At 52.7% G+C, this 5,152-nt stretch overlaps 1 non-coding gene across 1 annotated transcript; it reads left to right on the forward strand.

Annotated features, from left to right (window-relative positions):
- Window positions 1-540: 540 nt before the first annotated feature.
- Window positions 541-613, forward strand: TRNAV-AAC. Its single transcript has one exon. It is a non-coding gene; the product is annotated as a tRNA-Val (tRNA).
- The last annotated feature ends 4,539 nt before the right edge of the window (window positions 614-5,152 follow it).

Here is a 5,152-nt window from a genome sequence, read left to right on the forward strand (position 1 = left end):
CGGGTGTTGGTTACTTTCCTTGCTGTTGCCACTGGGGAGCTAATATTTGGCTGACTCCCCCACCTTGCAGCACAGTGACAACCACACTGCACAATTCTCATGACTTCATATGCATGAATGGTCTACATCTATGGGTAGAGAAGTGACTTTCAGCAGATCATATCCTTTCCCTGATACCTTACAAGTCATGCTCTATATGTAAGATCACGATGATATGAAAATGAGGATTATGGGGGTTACAGCCGCTCCCCCAAAGGTATAGAATGTCACACTGAGATTCTATGTTCATTTGTTCTGTAACAGCATTACAGAGATCCAGTGACTGACCAATGGCATTTCCAAGTGCTAAAATAGCAAGCGATGTTGGTCTCTCATTGGATATCAGCGACTGAAGATGTGGTTTAATGAGCTGGAGCTTCAAGGCGAAGGGTGGCTCTGTCCACTGCCTTCCGTTGGGCTGCTGGGCCCCAAGTCTGTCACCACTTTCTCCAGGTTTGTCCATTGGTCTGTGCCAGGGTGAGCAAGAGCCAAGCAGATGGAGTTTCTGTAGTGTAGTGATTATCACGTTTGCTTAACACGCAAAAGGTCCCTGGTTCAAAACCAGGCAGAAACATGCTGGCTTCCTTTTCCCAGATCCCCTTGCTGTTCAGGAAGGCCTCCTCCTTCTCCTATTGGCCTGTCCGTGGGATAACTCCAACCCCTGCATGACAGAGGGTGCTGACAGCAGTGGAGAAAGCACCTTGGCGTCAGGCTGGAGAACCTAGAGGAGTGCGGCGTGTCACCTTTTGGAGGCTTGTGGCTTGGCCTCCTCTGCCCTGGGAGGTTGGCCGGTGGAGGCCGGCTCCTCCTGCTGGCCTCCTCTGCGTGACTTGCCAAAGGAGGAAGTGAGGCAGGAATGGGGCAAAAGACGAAAGTCAAGCTGAGAAAGGCAGGGCAGAAAGTAAGCACATCATTGCGGCTAAATGGGGTTAGTAGAGCATCACCATTCGTTGTGCAAAGCCGGGGGAGGTGCGGTTGGCTGCTGGGAGGCAGAATCCTGTGCCTGCCTGTTGGCATCCCAGGGGTGGCTCCTTGCAGCCCAGGAGAAGCGGGGTTCTGGGGGGAAGGAAAAGCAGCAATGGCGAGGCTGAGTGGGCTCCTTTCTGGCCGAGATGGTGGGTCTGGGAGTTGCCTGTAAGCCGTAAGTGGACTTGGTGGAGTGAAAACCGCTGCTGCATTCTGGCTGACCTGGGGGAGCCATTAATGACTTGGGAGTGGGGGCAGGGCACTGGCTGTGAGCAAATGGGATCCAGGAAGCCTCAGCCTGCCCCTCCAGGGGCCGAGTCGTCTTCTTCTCTCCTGCCATGGGGAGCCCGGCCTAGAGCCTGCCCAGCATGCACTGCAGCTCGAGCATTAAGCCTTCCTGTGGCATAACCGAACTACGGCCTAGTGTAATCAGGTGTAAAGTTTAGATTGTGAATTTATCTTTAATTTCCATGGTAACTTACTTTGATCTTTTATGCCTACCACTTATAATCCTTAAAACTCCATTTTTCCGTAGTTCATAAATCTGTTTTATTAAACTGGTGTATTTTGCTTGAAGTTCTTGGGAAATCTCAGCTCCATTACAAGGCTGGTTCATGTACTATTCACAGTGAGGGAGGGGTGGACCCTGCGTAATAAACTCACTATTGTGTCCTGCAGGAGGCCTGTGATATGCAGGGGGTCAGATTAGATGCTCTAATGGTCTCTTCTGGCCATAAAGTCGACTAATTTCTGAAAAACCGAGTGTAGCTTTGGGAGCAGCGTCTGCTGTTTCCCTGTCTAGCCGGCTTGCTGCCTAGAACGAACGCTCCTTGAGTGGGGTGATCCACAGGGAGTAGCTCAAACCTGCAAAGTGCCTGGCCAGGGGCAGGACATTGGCACAGCAAGGGAGGGGTGTGGCAGTGACATCACAAAGGCCTTTGGCAGGACCTCAGCCTATTGGTCCAAGGTGGTGGGGGGGTGGTGACCTCACAGAGGGATGCTGACATCAGCCAGGCAGGACAGGGGCAAGGGGCCAGGGAAACCTCAGAGACCCCTGTGGCTTTGCTGCAGCAAGTCTCCTTCTCCAGGTCTCTCTTTGAGGACTGAGAGAGTATTTGGGTTCACGGACGTGAGCGCCAGGAGGAACCTCTTTCGAGTTTTCTCCTTCCCTTGTAGTGATTTTACTAGAAAACAGCCGTCCCTGTTTAGAAGGTAAGAGCCTCCTCGAAGTTTGAAACCTGTTCAGTCTGATCCATCTGGTGACAGTTGAATTCTGGGCATGGAAAACTCGAGCTTAAGGAGGCAGAATTTTATTGTGCACCTGGGATTTTGTCCCTTAGAATCACTTGGGACATTGGGGTTTGTTCTTTTTGTTTCATCTTTTCCTCCATCCATCCCTCCCTCCTTTCTCTTTGTCTTTTGCTTCTTTTGTCCTTTCTCCTGTTCACCTCCCAACAGCAGGAGAGGGGTGTGTGTGTGTGTTGCGGGGGAGTGCTCTGCAGCTCCCACTGTGGGAGGTCCACCCAAAAATGTGGGGCTGAAATAGAGCTCGGGCAGTGATCCCCACCAATGACCTGGGCGATCCTTTGGGCTCTCTGGTGAGAACCCTCAGCCTCCCGTCCTCAGTCTCTACCCTGATTGGCTGAGCAGGGGGTTGTTGACAGGGAGGAGACTCAGGTTCTTGTTGTTCTCTTTTAAGACCAAGGAAATAAGTCAGAACCAGTTCTATGTTTGATGAATTTTGCTGCTTCTCTACATTAATGGTCTCTGAGCAGTTCATGATTCTCTCTAACGTTGCAGTTCTCCTCAAATACTCGCTGAATAATTACTGTCACTGTTGTTGGTCTGGAGCTCATCTGAGAGCACTTTATTCAGGTCATTCAGTGTCTGAAATTCAAGATCCGAGGGTTAGTTTGAAAATCAGGGCTCTTGGGTCCTATTCCCAACTCTGCCACTGACTGGCTGTGTGACATAAGACAAGTCAATTCTCCTTTCTCAGCCTCAGCTTCTCCCTCTTTCAAGTAGGGATAATAATGATCCGCTCCTACCTACTTCACAGTGCGTGGAGGCAGGGTCGGCTCTAGGTTTTTTGCTGCCCTAAGCAAAAAAAAATTGGCTGCCCCCATCCCAGCCCTGGGCTCCCCCTCACACCCTCCTGCTGCCCGAGCCCTAGGCTCCCCCCAACCTGCACCCACTGCCGCCGCAGCTCTGGGCCTCCCCACACCTGCATCCCCCCCCCAACCCACACCCCCCTGCCATTACAGCCCTGGGCTCCCCCCCACATCCTGTGCTGCCCCAGATCTGGGCTCTCTCCTTCCCCCCCACCAATGCTCCCCAACCCACACACCCCCTGCTGCCCCAGGCCTGGGTGCTCCCCCCGACCTGCACCCTCCTTCCACCCCAGCCCTGGGTCACTGGTAACTCGCTCCCAGGATGGGTCATTCAGCAGGAATTTTGGATGTGCACAGAACACAGACAGGATTGGTTCCCATATGGTTACGGAACTGCAGTAAAATGGAACAATTTTCAGCTTGTGTGATTGGAGGATACCTGGATGCATATTATAAGACTGTCCTCCATAAATGAGGAACAGTTGAGGTGCCTTTATTATTGTTTGTTTCTATGGGGAATTTGCCAGTGCAATATCACTGTTTTCCTTTCAAACAAACAAAACTAGAAAAAATGGCAATGGCTGTTGAAAATAGCAATTCCAGTCCTAATAACCCCTGGGAAGCATTTCTTGCTCAATTTTATCCTACTTTTTCTACAGCAAATGACAGTGGATCAGTATTTTTGATTTGGGAGAAATGAAGTAACAGCTGCCCAAATTGACCTTGAGCACTCCTGAATTTTGAGGTGTTCAAATCTGGAAGGCAGGTGCTAGATTCCCTTTCTGAACATTAGCTAAATCTGGAAAGGAAAAGTCAATTCCTGCTTCCATGACTCAGAAGGGGAAATCCTCCTACGTGCCTGGTACTGTAGCTAGATATAAGTGGGGGAATGGTCCTGCTATTGTGGGGAACTTTCCTGGTTTCTGCACTACCCCGGTGAAGTGGGCTGGCAAAAGGATCTGAGTCCTCGCTCCCACTTCCTTTACCCAGAGGCCTCCCTGCCCTTGAGGACTCCCCTGCCACTCTCCTGTCTGGCAGAGTCCTCGTAACCCCAACAAGGCTGGGCCCAGGATTCCTGGGGGACTCGGCCCCCCCAACCCTGCTGTGATCACCTAGGACAGGGGCTAGGGTGTCCCTCTCTTTGCGCACCTCCCTGACCCACTGATCACACCATACAATTTAAAGCAAATACAAGTTATTTAATTAACAATAACATTTAAAAAATAAGAAAAAATGGGAAAGGTTAAAGGAAAACACATCACCCCGCTCTGTGGCAGGGACCATCACAAAAAGTGTCTCTGGACATCAGGGCACTTCACAGTCTGTTCCTTGTAGGTCCCAGGCCGCCTCCTCAGGCCCTGGCTGTGCTGCAGGGACGCTGCAGGTTGGACACTTGCTCTGGCGGTGGCCACACACTCTCAGGCTCTGGGTGGCAGGACCCTTCTCCCCAGCATCACCCCCGCCCTGTCAGGGTTACGATCCCCCTCCAAGTCTGGCCTGCAGGGCCTCTTGGCTGAGGCGTCTCCCTGTGCTGGGCCCACTGCCCGGGGTCTCCCTCGCTCTCCCCAGCTGCTCACCGCACCCAGCTCCGGACTGCTCCAGCTCCGCTCTGCCTCAGCACGGCTTCTGCTGCTGCTCTGCCTTCAGCTCCCTGGGCTGCTTGTCTGGCCTCTCTGGCTCCAGTTGTTACAGCTCTGCTCCCAGGGCAGGGCTGCTCTCTCTGGGCTGTGCTCTGGTTTTGGGGCTGCAGCTCTGCTACCATCAGCTCAGCTTGGGCCCCCTGCTCTCTCCTTAGCTCGGCCCCACTCCATGTGACTCAGACAATTCCAGCTCACAGGGAGGACGGGACCCCCCTGGCCTCCTGACTCCTTGAATAGCCTGCCCGCCCTGTCAATCAGGCTGACCTGGAGCACTGGCCTCTCCACATTGTTCCTGGGGACTGTCAGTCTCAGGTTCCTGATTTCCCATCGACCCCTCCCTTTTTAGTGCTGGGAGCTAGCAACCAAACCCCCCACTGAATGTTAGTAAGGGGGCAA

This window comes from Mauremys mutica, unplaced genomic scaffold (assembly GCF_020497125.1).
Source record: "Mauremys mutica isolate MM-2020 ecotype Southern unplaced genomic scaffold, ASM2049712v1 Super-Scaffold_100036, whole genome shotgun sequence".
Taxonomy (NCBI): Eukaryota; Metazoa; Chordata; order Testudines; family Geoemydidae; genus Mauremys; species Mauremys mutica.